Here is a 21,174-nt window from a genome sequence, read left to right as displayed (position 1 = left end):
CACACACTGAAATTTTGTTTTACAAGAAATCTACCTTTACCTGTAAAGTCAGAGGGACATGTCTGCAAGCAACTCATGAATTATCTAAACATGCACACATTTGGAAAAGCTAAAAAGCTCTGAAAATTAGCTGTGAAGCTAGAGTGCCATCCTCAGATCCTACTTCAGCATCACTATTTCAGACCCAAATGCCGATTTACAGATTACTTTGCTGCCTTTTCTGCTTCTGAACTAACTAAGCAAAAACAGTCAATTAAAAAATGGCAGTTGGGAAACAGTAATCTTTTCCCACTTGGGGTCTACAGTTTAGCACTTAATATGTCTTACCTGCTCAACTGTGATATGAAAAATTATTGTAGTTTAAAAGGACTATCCATAATCCGTGAGCAGAAGTCAACAAGATTTTTAATTAGATTTTTAAACCAGTGAATGAGTAACACTGCTTCGCCACACAGAGATCATAATATCTTAAACATAAAATCCTACTACACTAGAATTTAAAAGGACTTTTGACAAGAAAAACTAATAGACTTTAAATCATTTTAAAGTTGCCTTTCTCAATTGGGGTTCTTTTTCTGAACCACAAAATACAGAAAATGATTTCAGTGACTATTTTCTCAATTCTCCCAAAGATGGGACATGAGAGAGAGTTTAGTTCATTACATAGAATAGAAACTTTAGGGCATTAAGGCTTAACTCTCTGGCAGAATCCAGTTGAAAAGGGCTGAATGGGGTATAAATAAAAATAAATAAACCTAGACATCCTTTTATTTTTTTAGAGAAAAAAAAAATCAGTCTCGCGGAATTCTAAAGGTAGCTTTGGTTAAATTGAGACTCTGTGGTCCTGACTTACAGCTCAGTACTCATTCTACCGCACAAAATTTCTTCCTCATTTTATTACCCTCTGAATACTCTCAGGAAAAAAAATATAAAAATTGCAAAATGTTACAAAGGAGATGGTGGTAGCCCCTCCTGCCCTAAGTCTCTACCCCAAGCTCCCCTTCCTTGCTACAAATGTGTATCTCCTACTCTGGCAGTAGATAAATGAAAGCAACCATGCTGCAGAAAGGACAAAATAGAAAAGTTAGGTCATTAGACTGACGTCAGTAATGACATCTATATCAGATGTCTTAACTATTCAGGAGTGATCCAACTCATTCATTTTTGAATATGGCAGGCTTCTTACCACCACAAACAGCGGATATTAGGTTGGCTTCTCTTACTGTATTCACTGAAGCTACTATTAGTTAGCTATTTCTATTGACTTCATATCGTACTGAAAAATGCTAAATTACAAGGACAGTACCCTTCATGGCCTTACCACAATATTTCAATCAAGCCAAACCTTTCTTTTGCCCATTCGGAGCTCCTCGCTACGGTAGTTTCAAACTAGCTTCAAACTAGTTTCAAACTAGTATTTTATAGCATTAAAGGAAATGAGAACCTTTAAACAGGCTGTGGTATCAGAGCTGCCTTTTTAATTATTAATTTCATCACTATGGGGGACTAAAACATTCCACAGTATGCAAGAATATCATATAGAGATGGTTTTTGTTTTTCCCTTTTTTACCAAAATACCAACAAATTGGCATAGATTGTTTAATTATATTATATTCTTATTTTGATTTGATGTATTTCAAAAGAAGAAGAAAATTATAAACATGTCTCCCTAAATATCTAATCTTGTTTTGGTTAGAATCCATTGCTTTTAAAAACCAGCAATTAAGGGTGTACATGCTCAGCAACAGAGAACTAAAGATTTATCCACAGCTGAAGGGTGGTCCCTATAAATGTCATTCTTTACCATTGGGATGGTTAAAACTGCTCATTGGGATGGCTTTCTGGATGTAATTAAGCAAATGATATGCTGAGTTTATAAAATGTTCTCTGATAGGACTGACTTCCCTTAAAATGTTCTTCTGACTGACTGAAAAGATAACTCATTTCAAATATCAGAAATAGTTCCTCATGAAAATGACACAGCTAATGCTGAAAACTGAACTCTTTACACTCAAGTATCACTTTATAAAATTTTTTTTAAATTAACACTTTGCTTTACTAAGAATTATATTTAAATGCATGACATTGGTATTTTCTCCTAAATTTTTATGGTTTGAAATTTTAAATAAGCCGATTTTAATCAACTGTAATTTAGCCTGCAGAATCATCACTAAACTAATTGAATACCAAAAAAAGGCCAATTCCTTTGAATGACAAACTGCTTATTTTATGGAATTTTCCTCCAAAATATCAATAAAATATTTTACATTTTGTGGAATTTTTTTAAAATGTCACTCTACATTGCTAAGTACTATGTCATACTTTAATTTGGCAGACTCAAAGCTAATGAAACTGAAACACCTACTGTATCTTTATAAACCAACTAAAATATTTTTTGCTTTATTATCAACTGTATAAAATCTGTACTTTAGTCAAATGCAAGCATGAGAATTTGAGCTGGAAATGTCACACAGTCAGCTACAGTTTGAAGGAACCCAATTCATAATGCATTTTATAAATAGTTAATGACTTCTATACATAAGCTAACCAGGCAAATCAAGAAATTGTCAACATTTTTAGTCTTAGTTGTCAGTTACTACTGTCTACTGGTGCTTTATATGTGGCTTCTGGAGAAGACAGAAGCTCTCTGCAGTTTGTAATCTATTGCAATTTCAGGTCTGTACCATAAGGATGGAAAAGCTTCAACTGACAATATCTGCCACACACACACACACACACACACAGAGTTAAATACAAGGACATTTCTCACTTTTAGTTGTGTGTTTTTGTAAAGTTTATTCCTTCTAACTTATATGCTTAGGTGGACTAGACACAGTTGGACAGAGAAATCTACAGACCATATATGAACCATAAAAAAATGACAAATTAACAACTGACTGTTATCCCTAAGACATGATGCACAAAATTTCAATGGTTATTTTAAACTGACAACAAAAGTGAGTCTTTGGTTATGAAAGCAAGAATTTCAGACTCCCAGCAGTTTTTACTTGATGAACAGAACGTCTGCATACTGATTGGCTGATTCTCTTAAAGCCAAGTTCAAACAGATACACTTGCTCAGTTCTCTCTGGAAATTTGGCTTGGAACAATCTATCTACTTGACCTTAACATTTCCCAACTGAACTGAATGTGTTCCTGGACAGGCACTGCTAAACTAGAAACAAAATGAATTAACTTAGTTTAAACTAATTAAGAACTGTGATCTGGGTACCATCTCCTGTAAGATTCTACATGTGAAACAGGGTATACGTAACCAGAATGAGGATTCTAGCACCCACCACTAGCATAAGCATAACAATGAAGTTGGTTTATTACTAGAGCATATATGAGAATTTAATTTCCATGGCATGCACATGGCAAAGCAATTGCTTAAATTGCCTCACCTGGGAATTTAATACAATGTTATCATCAGACCAGCCACACTGTAAATAGATTTATAATGCTTTCCATGTGCTGCACTCTGTTGCATATGAACTAAGTAATGATCTGGTATTACAATAAAATCAGCTAGTTCCCACACCTGGCAGACAGGATATTTCACTAAATTAATACCCATACAGCTACATCACAAGGCATGGGAGAGGAAACAATCTCTAAGGCATTCGATTTGAGTTTTACATGGGAGGCAAACACTCCAGGGTTATGAAGAATGTTACTATGTTGAATGGGCCGCTTAAGACAAAATCTGTATTACAGAATTAAGACTTTCTCATTCCCATTCAATTTTGGCCTGATTTTCTTCATTCAGTACTTTAATTACTAATCAGCAATCCGCAACATTCACAAACACTAAGAAAGCCCTTTATTCTAATCTATGTGCTGCAGACAGCCAAATAATTGATACAAAGTGCAGTATGGTTTTGGTAAGTAATGAAAGAACAGCTTGTCCTACTTCCTAATCAAATTGGTCTATAGAAGAAATGGTTAATAGATTTCTCCATAGGTCTAAAACAAATCACCCAGCCTGGCCAGACTTTTCCATTGCTTCTACCATGTCTTTCAGTCTCCATGTATTTAATAATGCCCCAGGTTACCAGGTGATACACCTATTAAAAACTGTTACGCTTTCAGAGCCAAAGAATTTAACTACTCTAAAGAATTTAACTGCTCCTGTTATAATTCACACTTTGGGATAGCTACAGAATACCGTGAAATTATATTTATTAGCTAGCCATATAATTGCTGGTACTCATTTCTTACCTAACTTTATCTGGTTCTAATTAAAAAATATCATACTTCCATAATACCCAGATGACATTTTCTAAAAAGCATCTATCTTTGGAACAAGGCATTCCATTTTTAACCCTACTTCTATTTCTTTGCTGGTGATTTCAGCTTTTCATCCTTACTCTACCTCTGACCCAGGACTTAAAAAGGCTCATCAATCCAGGACAGGAAACTTAAATTTTGGAGAAAAAAATAAAATGGAATTTATAAAATTTTGTTGATGACCATGTTCTCTGTGCTGTACTAATTTCTAGCAAATAGCAATTTAAGATTAAAACATACCATACTACATGATATAGGTAAAGGTAAAGTAAACTGTTAGGTAAATGTTTGATCCTTGGAAAGTTGTTAGGATGACAAAGCACAGGGCACTGAGTGAAAAGAACAGAAGTAACTTTTCAGTATGTGATCTTTGGTCAAAATTAAGTTTTCTGAACATCAGTTCCCTCAATCTCTAAAAAAGTGGTGACAATATTTATTTCCCAGGGCTTTTGTGAGGATTTAAATATTATAAACAAATGGAAGTTTATCATAATACCTTGGATGTGATAACCCTGCAAAGGATGTTCAACTAAATATTACTTGATAATATTGGAACGGATACAATAAAACCAGTACACATACATGACTGAGAGTATAAATTAGTGCATCTTTCGTTGAAAATGATTTGCCAATATATACCAAAAGTTGCTATAAAAAATTCCATTATTTCATCCAGTAATTCTACTACTACATTGTTTTGCCCAATTTCCTATTTTATGGTTCCACAATTTTTGGATGACTTTCAATGATAAAAAACTTTCCTGCATTTCTTTAATGCTATCAGAGAAAGGAACTTCCAATCTGTTTCTTCTAAGTAGTCATTCCACTAAACATGGCTTGCTCTTGCTCAAGGGACTGTTTAGAGTTAAAGGTCAAACTCAATCACTAGAAAGTGCACATGCCACATGTCACCAATACTGTACCGTTAATAAAGGGAAAGCACACTATCTATCATAAACTCATGGCCAATGGACCATATGCAAGCCACCAGAGAGAAAATACTAACATGCCCTGCTGCTAGGCTACCAGCAGTTGGAAAAGCAGGTTACCGTGCGAACACTAAAATAACCCATTGCTCTTGAGTATGTAATACTAGAAATTTTTTTCGAAAAAGTACAATTACAAATGTCTTTCTATTATAATCATTCTTATTTACTATTTTTGCTTGTACTTTCAAAACATTTTATGTGTTTGAAATGGATATTTATGTTTTGGCTATAAATAATAAGATAAATCATACCACATTTTCTCCTAATTATTTTTTTAAATTTAGCTTTAATATCACATGTGAGTATTTATTTCCATATGATGAGGTTATATCTGTATATATACACATATAGACTCATACAAACCCATATGCAATCCATATGGAATGACTCTATTTATGTTTCACAATGCTAGAATAGACTTTTATTTATACTAGGAACTCTGACCACATTGCCACTACATCATTTAATGATTTGCAAAACAGACAGCCCAGAAATGATGTAACTGCACTTCTTCGTTTCCTCCTCCAGCATTTCTAAACTTACGCCTGAAATTTAAGTTTAACATTAGTGTTTCAAAATGCAACTTGAGTTAGTTAGAATCATGGCCCCACTTGCTTGCATATGTTTGTAGTTTACAACTTTGACACTGCTATTGAACATAGTGTGTCTGTGTCTTATATCATGTTAGTTTGTCAATCAATAATTAAGTTACTTCATTCAGAAAATCAGCTCATGATAGAATGCCCAGATGTTGTCAACATCTGGAACAGTGTAAGTATGCAGCAGAGGAAGTCTAATTCTTTACAGTCTTTCTGAATATAAAATAACTCCACATACTGTACTTGAAATAATCAAAATGTCAAAATGTTCATTATTTTGTTTGATAATGATATATAAATACCCTATACATTCCCATTGGAAAATAATACTCTGATAAATGAATGCTATATAACAGATGCTTTATTTATATTTTTAAAAGAATTACTGAAATAAAGTATGTAGATTTATATAATTAATTTGTATCTAGGTTTCCCTATGTAATCTGCCTAGCATTAGGAAGGAAAAGTAATTCATTCGTTGAAAATCCATCCACAGTCGTAGTTTCAAGTGATCCAGACATCCAAGAACAAATGATCTTGAGGATTCTATGTAACTGTCACTGAGGTTATCACATAAATGACAGAATCTGACAGTTGACAGTGACATCCAGCATCATCTAAACCATACTGCAAACGTAGAGATGAGAGGTTCCAAGCCAGATGGGCAATCTACCCAAGGCCACACACCCAGGAAAGACCTGGCAGAAGAAGGACAGAATCCGTTTCCCAATGCCAGTGCTCTTTTCACTTTACCAGACCACCAAGACAGGCTGGGGGTGTCTTATCACCCATTCCCCAGGGTAAGGTTGGCTGTACCATTCACCTAGTTCTATGAATGTATCATCAGCTATAAAGTTGATTAGTCTGTAGATTTTGTTTCTTGTCACCCTCCTCCAAAACAAACAAACCTTTACTTATACTTTGTTGCTAACATCTGGAATATTGACAACAATAAAGCTGAAAGTCCAAGGGTGACACATGCTTAAGGTAGAATGTTTTATTTGATAGAAAAAAGTGTCTGATCTCAGTTGGTGAGTCACAACCACACCTATGGGTGTAACTGAGATGTTTCAAGATGAATCTTCAAAGGCTACAACATAAAGCAACAATAATTTAACCTCATGGCAGGAGAGGAGCCACACCAGTTATTAAGATGTGCTAAGAACTATCTGCTTACCCGTGAGATCTGGTGACTCCCGATTTATCTACTCTAAAATTCTAGCTTGGAACCAGCCATCTCATAAGCAAACAATTTTTACAGTATTTTTTTTCTTGGTACTTACTTTTGGACCCATGTTGTGAGAGATTCTTCATTAAAGAATATGCTGTGTTACCTTGAGTTTACAGTGCTCATAATTCAGAGGTGTACAATATACCTTTTAATGCTTTATGAATACAGCCAATATAACTGTGATGCTTAGCCAATAAAACAAAACTCTTTTAGCCCAAATCCTCTACGGAAATATTTTGAAGATTACTTCTATACCTGGGTGACCCAAAACTATAAAATATGATTAAGTAAATATAAATATTCATACCTGATTCATAAACATGTTGTGAATCTAAAAGATTCTCCATTTTCAGTTGAACAGAATAAAATCCTGCCTACTGAGGGGCTTTGCTTCATCAAGTAAATGTTCTTTCTCTTCTATCTTCAATGTGTCACTCTCTACTGGTTCTTCCCTTTAAGAATACAAACATTTTTAAGTGTACCCCAACTTTCAATATTTTAAAAGGTTATTTTACCCTATACTACACTCCCCAGCTAATGCCCAACTGCTCTTTATTCTTCCTTTTCTAGCCAAGCTTCTTGAAAGAGTATACTACAAGCACTAACTACACTTATTCATGTCCCAGCAGCTTATCAACTTCCAACAAACTGGATGTTTTCCTACCACGCCACAGGACTCCCCAGGAACACCAATGACTTCCTAGTTGACAAAATCATTTTAAAATAACTTCTTTAGAATAGTTATAGATTTCTAGAAAAGTTACAAAGATGATACAGAGAGTTCCCATATAACCTACACCTAGTTTCCCTTATTATTTTTTTTGATGTTAATATTATTCTTTTTTTTATTGGAGTATAGTATTGTTTTACAATATTGTATTAGTTTATACTATACAGCAAAGTGAATCGTATACATGTATCTCCTCTTTTTTGGATTTCCTTCTCATTTAGGTCACCACAGAGCACTGAGTAGAGTTCCCTGTGCTATACAGTAGGTCCTCATTAGTTACCTGTTTTATACATGGTATCAATAGTGTATATATGTTAATCCCAATCTCCCAATTCATCCTACCCCCCCTTCCCCATTGGTATCCATACGTTTTTCTCTACGTCTGTGTCTCTTATTATTAACATCTTACATTACTGTGGTACATTCGCCATAACGAAGGAATCAATTGTTCATTATTACACATTATTATAAACTGAGGTCCATACTTTTTTCAGATTTCCTTAGTACCTCATGTTCTTTTTCTGTTCCAGGACACCATCCAATATCCCACATTACATTTAGGTGTCATGTCTCCTTAGGCTCCTCTTAGCTGTGACAATTTCTCAGGCTTTCCTAGTTTTTGATGACCTTGACACTTTTGAGGAGTACTGGTGTTTTGTAGAATGTCCCTCAATTGGGATTAGTCTGAGGTTTTCCTCATGACTAGACGGGGGTTATAAGTTTTGGGGAGGAAGACCACAGGGGCAAAGTGCTATTTTCATCAACATCATATCAAAGGTACAGACTATCAACATGATTTATCACTGTTGATGTTGACCTTGATCACCTGGCCGAGGAGATGTTTATCAGCTTTCTCCATTGTAAAGCTACTCTCTTCCTCCTCCTTGTACTGTATGCACTGTGAACAGCCCCCATTTAAGGACTGGGGAGTTATGCTCCACGTCCTTGAGGAAGGAGCATCTACATCAATTATTTGGCATGGGAGATCTGTCTATTCAATCATTAGTCGGTATCAGTATGAACTCACGGATATTTATTTTATACTTTGGCTTATAAGCCAATACTACTTCATTAATTTTGTTGCACAGATTGTACCAACTTTGGCTCCAATGGCCACTTTTCAGTCCTTGTTTCATTAGACCTCTCAACAGCATCTGACATTGTTGCCCACTTTCTCCTTAGCAGTTACACCACAACCCTCCCTTGAAATTCCTCCTATCCTTCTGGTCTCTCCTTCTCAGTCTCCTTCATCATAATTGCTCTCTCTGTATGCCCTGGGTCTCCATCCTTAGCCCTATTCTCACTCATCTGTTTGATCTCATCTATACCTGTTGTTCTAACCACCACCTAGAGGCTGGCGAAGACATGTTTTTTGCATAAATCTAATTCGTACTCGGTGCCTTAGATAATCAAAAGGCATCTCAGACTTAATACAGACAAAGTGGGGCATTTTCTTTCTCCTGTATGCTGCTCTTCCTCCTGTTTTCCCTAATTTGAGGTATGGTGTTACCATGTACATAGTCAACGCAGATAAAATCCTAAAAATTTTCCTACTCTCTCCATTACTCTCCAAATCCAATCACCAAGCCCTACAGATTAAACTCTTATTTTTCAGAATATCTACAACTGGGGCCCTTAGCCATATTTCCAGAATGTCTGTAGTCCCAATTCTTTCCCCATAACTGTTGTTACCACATATTTCATCATTCTTTTTATATATGAATTATATTTGACAGATACTTGTATGGAAAGACTGACATGTTTTTAGGCAAAGGTAAGCCAACAGGTACAAATTCTCAGCGCCTCATCTTGGGGAGTAAAGGAGACCTTTTCAACCCTATCTGTAGCAGAATATCAAAGCTATAAAAGAATCATTGTCTAAAGATATAACTTATTTCAGAGTAGGCATGTTAAAATAGAAAGCAAATTCATTTGACAAAAGCCAATACATTATGGGAAAATGCTAAGCAGCAGACCTCTCTCTAACTTCGTAAGTCAAGACCACATTTCTCTTTAATTTCAAATGTAGGCATATGTCACATCAGCTATTGTACTGTTCTCCTAAGTCAGATATTTCCAATTTTCATGATGTAGAAGCTAAAAGACCACCCTTTCAAATGACATGATGTGCATGCACATTTCTCCTTTGTTTTTCTGATTTGTGGACCTGAGGAATATGGATTACTTCTGTTAATCTGCATGAAGAAGCTCTGCTACAAGCCTGGCATTCAGTTTGCTTTTATGTCTGAGACCCCAAATTGTACCGTTAGGCAACAGAGGGCACTTATCTAGATTGAACTGTCATACAAATAGATTTTTGTCAGCCATTCAATTTGTATTGGGGAACATGCCAACAAAAACAAAACCCAGCAATTTAAAACAACAAACCTATCCTGTACTGATAGGAAAAAATTGCTTTATTTCAAATGAATAAGAATTACTATAGATCGCACATCCTGTGTGTGGGTGCTAAGAAAGAAAAATATTTTTGGAACTAATTCTGTCTAGTTTTTCTGGCAGTGGTCTAACATGAAGTAAGCACGAAATATGCTTAATACTAATAAACACACAAGAAAAACAATGCTAACAGACGGGAATTACACGTTATCAGAGGAGAACGAGGCTTTCTGAGAAAATTCCAAGTCAAAATTCATCAGCTACATGAAAAAGTTAATATTGTGTTGCATTTTGAGTTTATTCTCTGACCTATAGTCCTTTGGGGAATGCAGGTGATGCCTCTGCCCACAACATAGTCAATCTGAGAAGTAAACCCATCATTCTCCCTCAGCCTAAACTGATTCCGGCTCTGTGTCTTCAACACTCACAAAGAATAATTGAAAACCTTAGAGAACTGACCTCATCACAGTTACACCCAATCTCTTCCATACCTCAGACTATTTGGAAAAATAGTCAGAGGGTCTATTATAAGTTGGTGTTAATCTTAGACATTAAAGATGTTGATAAATTACATCAGTAAAGACAAAGTAATAAAATTTTCACAACTTAAAAATTACATCAATTTGCCCATCAGTATATAAAATAGTTTAATCCCCTCCCCTATTATTTTTGTTTGAGTTGAATCCCGTTCCCTTTTCTATAAGTTGCATCTTCATTACGGAACTTCTGGAGCTACTCTTTCAGTGAAACTCACTCTTAGACTTGTAGGATCAGACACTGCTGTGAAGGATATAAGCAAACATGCAAATTCAACCCTGGGAATCCACATCGAGCTGACACAGAAAATAAACAAACTTACAGATCAAAAACTTCAACTGAACCAATGTAATTTTACTAAATAGAAATCTAATTAGTTCAATTACTTAAATGCAAGCATCTACATTAGAAAATGAGTTCTCTTCAATCAAAATTATGTAACAAGAATTGAGCACTTTACAAAATTCTGTAATATGTCACATGACATAGTTATAACTTTTTATGTTGTAGCAACAGGTACTTATGTCAAGACTTTAGATTTTATTAGAGGACAATCTAAAAAAATAGTAGAGTGCAGATATGACATGAAAAGGACCTCATGAACGGTAGTTAAAATAGATAACAGGACAAAAGCAAGGTAAAATATAATGCTCCAAGTGGCCTCTACATTTTGGTAAATGATAGAACTATCTGAGAAAAATTATTTTTACTTTGAAGAAAGTTATAAAATTACATTAATTTAAAAACATGAACAGATGCATGATGTATGCAACTTAATTTCAAACAGTTCAGAAAAAAATAGACATACGTAGAGTTGAAAAGATCAATAGAGAAAGCATACAAAAATGATAAAGCAAACAGTACGAAATGTTAATAGGCAAATCTAGGTAAAGGGTATATGTATGTTCTTTGTGCTATCCTTTAAACTTTTCTGAAAGTTTGAAATTAGTTCCAAATAAAAAGTTTAAAGTGATTAAAAAGTATGAAAAGTTTAGTGGGATAAGGAGATAGAGGCTCTTGCTAAGCTAATTTTCTACAACTAGCTAATGTCTGAGATTAGCTAATGTCCAGAATAAATCTTTGATTAGATAGATAACAGCTCATGTTAAACTAAAGTATGAGACCATTACTCCTTTCAAATTCAGACTATTTAAACTGTTAACTTTTATTATATACAATGGTGTTTGTTCTCTTTTAGCTTTTTTCAGTAACAATGCAGGATTACATTTGTTAGTTTTAAATTAGCAACGTAATTTTCTTTTGTAGTTCAGCTAGTAGAATGGACTCTAAATCATACCTGGTCAGAGAAGCTCAAAGTTATCAGTTCATAATGACAGAATATTATCTACCATTTAAAATAGTTTGGCGGGGGCTTCCCTGGTGGCGCAGTGGTTGAGAGTCCGCCTGCCGATGCAGGGGACGTGGGTTCGTGCCCCGGTCTGGGAAGATCCCACATGCCGCGGAGTGGCTGGGCCCGTGAGCCATGGCCGCTGAGCCTGCGCGTCCAGAGCCTGTGCTCCGCAACGGGAGAGGCCACAACAGCGAGAGGCCCGCGTACCGCAAAAAAAAAAAAAACAACAGTTTTGCGGTAATGTACAGTTCTTTTTTCCCATCATTTCATTCTGAATAAAAGTGTTGAGGACAATAATTCTAAATCAGATTGCTTAACAAATAAATGATTTATTATTATTATTTTACAAAAATGCCTAGAGGATCCTAGTACAAATTTCACCGGAGTGTTCTGCACTAACTAAAGATCTTTTAGCGTGCTCTTAGGTCATGCTCTAATGTTCTTGAAGAGAACACACACTCTCACATAGTTAGACATGTGCCCACTAAACTTTGACTTGATTTGGCAATCAAGGTATGGCTGATCTGTCTAATTTTGACTGTGATAGCCCTGGACTGGGACTGAATGTAATTCCATTCTCTGAAAAGAACACAGCCAATTCTGGTGCTCTATAAATATGCAATAATGATAGGACCTTAGGGCTAGAAGGGACCTTGAGAGGTCCTCTAGTGTGCCTTGCTCCCTGACGTCATGGCACACTGAATGTACCTGATAAAGACCTTGGGAAGGAGATTCCTTAACCTTCACAAAGGAGGTTTACCAACAGTCACCGATTACTGTCAGGAATTGTTTCCCTAAATTAAACTTAAATCTATGGTTCTGCAGTCACACATACAGTAGAGCCCAGCCACAGCTGCTGACCACACTTGGTGTAACACTTCTTCATAGACTTGAAGACACTTAACAACTCCACAACTCCACAACATGCAGGGAAAATGATCCCAGGACCTTACTTCATCTGTCTAATTTTCTAATCCTTTAATCATCTGAGGGACCCACCTCTGAATTACCTTTAGGCATGGTAACCCCAACAATACTCAGAGATGGACATTAGTGGATTCTTCCAGATTCTACCATGAACTAAAAGTGTACCCCATCTTACCATCTGTAAAGCTGAGGAGGCCACTCATTATTCTGTTCTTTCTGATTTCTGCTCTGAATATATTTAACATTAAATTATATACATGCACTAATTTTTATTTGAGTTTTAGGGCAAGTTACTATTACTTGCCCTAAATTTAAATTTGTTTTCTTGTCCTTTGAAAAAACAATATGATAAATTAAACAGATCTCCAATTTGGGCAACCAACGAGCCTGGATTCAAATCTCAGGTTCATCCTTTCCTAGGTATGATTAATAAGCAAGTTTTTGAGCCCCTGTGTAGTAGCCAAGGTAAAGTTTATAAAACAACCAATACAGTGCTTAACACATACTGGGAATTAAAGAATAATAACTGCTCTAATCATAATAATAATTATTATTGAGAATGCCAGCAAGTCTACTCTTCTAGCATATAAAACTCTGGGTTTGCCCACCTCAGCTCTTTATTCTAAGATGGCCTCACACAACTTTGCCCAACATGGCCACTTCAGTTCTGCTCCCAGTTATTTATCACCCAAACTTCTGACTATAAAGACCAGATTGCCATTCCATTCCAGTTCCTCCTTGCCCTTGGGACTCAATTTTGCCTTCCATTTTTGGTCTTTTTTCTTTTGACTCTTTTAATTTATATCTGACCTTGATTTTCTCTTCTTTGACCCTCAACGTTTTCTGAGGATTTAGGCTCCCATTCAGCCATTTGCTCTCTCTAGAAGAACAAATACTTATATATGTGATCCCAGAGAAAATACTTGTAGATGTCATCCCAAACTCCGAAAAGAATTCAGACAGTAGCATAACATAGAACCTTCAAAGATAATGTGCTTCATTATCAGCACTTTATTTAACAGTATGAGTTAAACTATGATTCAAATCCTAGTTTTGCTATTTATTACCTATGTGACTGAAGAGAGGGTGTCTAACCTTTCTGAGTCTCAGTCTGCATATCTGCATAAAAGAAATGAAAAACACTTTGTTGGAATGATTAAATGGGACTTGCAAGAAGAACACAGCTGCATAAGTTAACAGGTTCCCTCTAAGTCATCACTTTTCCCCCTCCTTCCCCTCTGGGTTTGGGTAGGTGGGTGAATAACAAGAACAAATACACTCGGAATTCTCCTTTCTTGGCAAAACTAGAAAACAGATATTATTCATAGATCCCAAATTATGTGGAGAGGTGTCCCAAAGCAGATGAGATCATGCAGAGCCAGATGACAAAATGCCTGAAGGATGGTAAGAGGACACAACCACAGCTGAGCTAAAAAAGCACCAACTAAAATACACTTCCTAAAGATGAGGGACTCATTCTGAAGCACAAAATCTATATTCTTCATTTGAAACAATGGCTGTGGGAAGGTGTAAGCAAGCTGCTGGCAGAAGCACTCTGGGACACAGTTTGTTGAGAGAAGCAGAGTTACATAAAGAATAACACAGGACTTCTGCTTCCCAAAGAATGTAGAAAAACACAAGAAGCCATTGCTTTCACCTTAACAAACAAAACAAGCTGGAGAAGCTACAAAAATCACAATTTTTAGAAACCTATCAGAGAGCTGATGATACAAAGACACCTAACTGAAATACAGTCCAAAAAACCATAAGCCTTTTGTAACAGAGAAGAAACCCATGGCTGTTCTCATTCTTGGCAGAGTAGAGGAAGCCTCCACAGATATAGGTAAGAAGAAACCAGTCACACTTCTAACTAACTATTAAAGGTTGCATCAGGGCTGGCATAACAGGTCAGGATTTCAAGGAACCTGAGCCACAGAGTGAGGTATAGGGTCTACCAAGTAATGCTTTCCCATGGGTCATTACTGAGTGCTCAGGGCATGGGAGAATTTCTGACAGAGATGCTCCCCTGGGTTGCACAAGACCTCCCTCAATCCTAAAACAGCTGGCCCTCTGAAGGTGGGGTGCAAGGCAGCAGAGCTAAGAAAAGTCCATGCTAAGCACTCTGGCTACAGTAGGCTAGGGAATGAGCAAAGGAACTGATGGAAACCTATCTGAGGCATTCTAAAATTCCAGCCACCAAAAGTTGAAGTAGGGGAGAAGAACAGAAGAACTGAGAGAAAACCTCTGAGGCATTCCGGATCTTCAAACAGTATAAGGCAACTGCCCTTCTAAGGCTTGATTTACGCAGCAGGGCAGAGAGGAATCTGCCAAGATACTGAAAGCCAGGGAGCAAGACTGGCTAGCAAGAGAATCCCCCAGAGACTCATAAAGGTAGCAGTGGGGCTGTAAAAGTGAGAGAGGGATCTCCCACAAATCAAAAAGACGGTGGCCCAGCTGAAAAGCAGAAAGAAGTCTTTGGAAACTCACCAGTGCTCAGAGCTCAAGCCCTGCTCACAAGGAAAATCCTAACTTCAGCCTCAAAACATGTGAATTAAGCTGAAGCTAAAAAAAAAATAAAATAAATAAAGCCCCCACACAGCCCAACTAAAGGTCAAGTTGACTTAGCCATAGAAGCCTGAAATAAAAGGGAGGGTTTTGGGGTGGGGGTAAGGGGGGGAATGTTTGGATAAAATTTTACTTACTTGACTCTCTTTTATACAAAATATCCAGCATAGAATCAAAAATTACAAGACACATGAAGAATCAAGAAAATATGACCTAAAAGGGGAAATCGACAGTAACACATTCATAGTAGGGGACTTTAACACCCCACTTTCACCAATGGACAAATCATCCAAAATGAAAATAAATAAGGAAACACAAGCTTTAAATGATACATTAAACAAGATGGACTTAATTGATATTTATAGGACATTCCATCCAAAAACAACAGAATACATTTTTCTCAAGTGCTCACGGAACATTCTCCAGGATAGATCATATCTTGGGTCACAAATCAAGCCTTGGTAAATTTAAGAAAATTGAAATTGTATCAAGTATCTTTTCCGACCACAGCGCTATGAGACTAGATATCAATTACAGGAAAAGATCTGTAAAAAATACAAACACATGGAGGCTAAACAATACACTACTTAATAACGAAGCGATCACTGAAGAAATCAAAGAGGAAATTAAAAAATACCTAGAAACAAATGACAATGGAGACACTACGACCCAAAATCTATGGGATGCAGCAAAAGCAGTTCTAAGAGGGAAGTTTATAGCAATACAATCCTACCACAAGAAAGAGGAAACATCTCGAATAAACAACCTAAACTTGCACCTAAAGCAATTAGAGAAAGAAGAACAAAAAAACCCCAAAGTTAGCAGAAGGAAAGAAATCATAAAAATCAGATCAGAAATAAATGAAAAAGAAATGAAGGAAACGATAGCAAAGATCAATAAAACTAAAAGCTGGTTCTTTGAGAAGATAAACAAAATTGATAAACCATTAGCCAGACTCATCAAGAAAAAAAGGGAGAAGACTCAAATCAATAGAATTATAAATGAAAAAGGAGAAGTAACAACTGATACTGCAGAAATACAAAAGATCATGAGAGATTACGACAAGCAACTCTATGCCAATAAAATGGACAATCTGGAAGAAATGGACAAATTCTTAGAAATGCACAACCTGCTAAGACTGAATCAGGAGGAAATAGAAAATATGAACAGACCAATCACAAGCACTGAAATTGAAACTGTGATTAAAAATCTTCCAACAAACAAAAGCCCAGGACCAGATGGCTTCACAGGTGAATTCTATCAAACATTTAGAGAAGAGCTAACACCTATCCTTCTCAAACTCTTCCAAAATATAGCAGAGGGAGGAACACTTCCAAACTCATTCTACGAGGCCACCATCACCCTGATACCAAAACCAGACAAGGATGTCACAAAGAAAGAAAACTACAGGCCAATATCACTGATGAACAAAGATGCAAAAATCCTCAATAAAATACTAGCAAACAGAATCCAACAGCACGTTAAAAGGATCATACACCATGATCAAGTGGGGTTTATTCCAGGAATGCAAGGATTCTTCAATATACGCAAATCAATCAACGTGATATACCATATTAACAAATTGAAGGAGAAAAACCATATGATCATCTCAATAGATGTAGAGAAAGCTTTCCACAAAATTCAACACTCATTTATGATAAAAACCCTCCAGAAAGTAGGCATAGAGGGAACTTTCCTCAACATAATAAAGGCCATATATGACAAACCCACAGCCAACATCGTCCTCAATGGTGAAAAACTGTAAGCATTTCCACTAAGATCAGGAACAAGACAAGGCTGCCCACTCTCACCACTCTTATCCAACATAGTTTTGGAAGTTTTAGCCACAGCAATCAGAGAAGAAAAGGAAATAAAAGGAATCCAAATCGGAAAAGAAGAAGTAAAGCTGTCACTGTTTGCAGATGACATGATACTATACATAGAGAATCCTAAAGATGCTACCAGAAAACTACTAGAGCTAATCAATGAATTTGGTAAAGTAGCAGGATACAAAATTAATGCACAGAAATCTCTGGCATTCCTATACACTAATGATGAAAAATCTGAAAGTGAAATCAAGAAAACACTTCCATTTATCACTGCAACAAAAAGAATAAAATATCTAGGAATAAACCTACCTAAGGAGACAAAACACCTGTATGCAGAAAATTATAAGACACTGATGAAAGAAATTAAAGATGATACAAATAGATGGAGAGATATACCATGTTCTTGGAGTGGAAGAATCAACGTTGTGAAAATGACTCTACTACCCAAAGCAATCTACAGATTCAATGCAATCCCTATCAAACTACCACTGGCATTTTTCACAGAACTAGAACAAAAAAATTCACAATTTGTATGGAAACATAAAAGATCCAGAATAGCCAAAGCAATCTTGAGAACAAAAAACGGAGCTGGAGGAATCAGGCTCCCTGACTTCAGACTATACTACAAAGCTACAGTAATCAAGACAGTATGGTACTGGCACAAAAACAGAAAGATAGATCAATGGAACATGATAGAAAGCCCAGAGATAAACCCACGCACATATGGTCACCTTATCTTTGATAAAGGAGGCAGGAATGTACAGTGGAGAAAGGACAGCCTCTTCAATAAGTAGTGCTGGGAAAACTGGACAGGTACATATAAAAGTATGAGATTAGATCACTCCCTAACACCATACACAAAAATAAGCTCAAAATAGATTAAAGACCTAAATGTAAGGTCAGAAACTATCAAACTCTTAGAGGAAAACATAGGCAGAACACTCTATGACATAAATCACAGCAAGATCCTTTTTGACCCACCTCCTAGAGAAATGGAAAGAAAAACAGAAATAAACAAATGGGACCTAATGAAACTTCAAAGCTTTTGCACAGCAAAGGAAACCACAAACAAGACCAGAAGACAACCCTCAGAATGGGAGAAAATATTTGCAAATGAAGCAACTGACAAAGGATTAATCTCCAAAATTTATAAGCAGTTCATGCAGCTCAATAACAAAAAAACAAACAACCCAATCCAAATATGTGCAGAAGACCTAAATAGACATTTCTCCAAAGAAGATATACAGACTGCCAACAAACACATGAAAGAATGCTCAACATCATTAATCATTAGAGAAATGCAAATCAAAACTACAATGAAATATCATCTCACACCAGTCAGAATGGCCATCATCAAAAAATCTAGAAACAATAAATGCTGGAGAGGATGTGGAGAAAAGGGAACCCTCTTGCACTGTTGGTGGGAATGTAAATTGATACAGCCACTGTGGAGAACAGTATGGAGGTTCCTTAAAAAACTACAAATAGAACTACCACATGACCCAGCAATCCCACTACTGGGCATATACCCTGAGAAAACCATAATTCAAAAAGAGTCATGTACCAAAATGTTCATTGCAGCTCTATTTACAATAGCCCAGAGATGGAAACAACCTAAGTGTTCATCATCGGATGAAAGGATAAAGAAGATGTGGCATATATATACAATGGAATATTACTCAGCCATAAAAAGAAACGAAATTGAGCTCTTTGTAATGAGGTGGATAGACCTAGAGTCTGTCATACAGAGTGAAGTAAGTCAGAAAGAGAAAGATAAATACCATATGCTAACACATATATATGGAATTTAAGAAAAAAAAATGTCATGAAGAACCTAGGGGTAAGACAGGAATAAAGACACAGTCCTACTAGAGAATGGACTTGAGGATATGGGGAGGGGGAAGGGTAAGCTGTGACAGCGAGAGAGAGGCATGGACATATATACACTACCAAACGTAAGGTAGATAGCTAGTGGGAAGCAGTCGCATAGCACAGGGAGATCAGCTCGGTGCTTTGTGACCGCCTGGAGGGGTGGGATAGGGAGGGTGGGAGGGAGGCAGACGCAAGAGGGAAGAGATATGGGAACATATGTATATGTATAGCTGATTCACTTTGTTATAAAGCAGAAACTAACACACCATTGTAAAGCAATTATACTTCAATAAAGATGTAAAAAAAAAAAAGAAAGAAAAAGAAAATATGACCCATGGTCAGTGAAGCATACTGAAAGGTGATCCATATATTGGGATTATCATTCAGGGACTTTAAAATAAGTATCATAAAAATGCTAAAGGATACGGTGGAAGAATGGACAATACACATGAAGAGATGGGGAATTTCAGTGAAGAAAGACAGGCTATAAAATGGAAATGGAAATGGAACCAAATGGAAATGACAACACAAAATTACGGCATCAGGGAATTCCCTGGCAGTCCAGTGGTTAGGACTCTGCTCTTTCACTGCAGAGGGCGTGGGTTCAATCCCTGGTTGGGGAATTAAGATCCTAGAAGCCGTGCAGCACGGCCAAAAAACAAACAAAAAAATACGGTATCAAAATGTAATTAAAAATATGATATCATGAAAATAGACTTAAGTCAGACCAGAAACAGCAAAGGAAAGGATCTGTAAACTTAAAAGGAGATCAATGTAAAGTATCCAAACTGAAACACAAAGATACAAAAAACTGACGAAAGATAAAAGAAAAGCATCCAAGAACTGTGAAATAATATTGTGACCTAACATATTTGTAACAGAAGTCAAAGAAGGACAAGAAAGAAATGGGGGCAGAAAAAATACTTGAATAAATAATGGCTGAAAACTTTACAGAAGACAATGAAATTACACCTTTAAAGTGCAGAAAGGTAGGGAGAGGAATGGGAAACCTGTCAAACTAAAAGTCAAAAGCCAGTGAAAATATCATTCAAAAATGGTAGTGAAATAAAGACATTTTTAAATCAGATAAAACCTGAGAGAATCGCCCAACTATACATGTTAAAATGAGTTCTTTAGACTTAAGAGAAATAACACCAAATGGAAATTGTGATTTGTATGAAGGAAAAAAGAGTTCCAATATAATAAATATCTGGGTAAATATAAAAGACTTTTTCTAAGTATTTGTCATGAGGATAGCATATGTAGAAGTAAAATGTAAGATAACAAGAGTTCAAAGGGTGAGAGACAAGTAAATGGAATTCTACTATGTAAAGTCTTAAACTGTCTATGAAGGAATACGACATTGTTTGAAAGCAGACTAATAAAGATACACACTGTACTCTCCTATAGGAACCACTAAAAAATAAACACAAAGGGGTATAAACAAAAATTGAATATGGGAGATAGAACATAATATTAAAAATTATGTGATTTACTCAAAAAAAGACGGCAAGAAATAAGGACCAAAGGAACAAAGAATATATATGTGTGTGTGTCTGTATATATATATATGTAGTTATATATTCATATATAATCAGATGTATAGCCACATATATGTCAAATATATGTCATATACATGTCAAGCATACCTCAATAAAACTGTTTCTCAAAAAAAGGAAACAGTGACCACTAACAGTACTATTATTTAACATTTTCCACGACTACTTACAGATGATGTAACTGTATATCTCAAAAATCCAAGAGAATAAACTAAAATTGCAAACAATAAGTACACTAATAAGGCAGCAAGTGGAAGCACAGAACGTGGAGAAGCAAGGTGTGGTGCAGCATACGTCA

General features: G+C 36.1%; 1 protein-coding gene across 4 annotated transcripts in view; it reads right to left on the bottom strand.

The window, feature by feature from the left end:
• The window catches only part of VTI1A (vesicle transport through interaction with t-SNAREs 1A), a 357,901-nt gene that overhangs the window by 289,597 nt on the left and 47,130 nt on the right, over positions 1-21,174 (bottom strand). The gene's annotated exons all lie outside the window — the stretch shown is intronic.

The sequence above is a fragment of the Grampus griseus genome, assembly GCF_964374135.1.
Source record: "Grampus griseus genome assembly, chromosome: 16".
NCBI lineage: Eukaryota > Metazoa > Chordata > Mammalia > Artiodactyla > Delphinidae > Grampus > Grampus griseus.
This window is presented reverse-complemented; position numbering and strand designations above follow the sequence as displayed.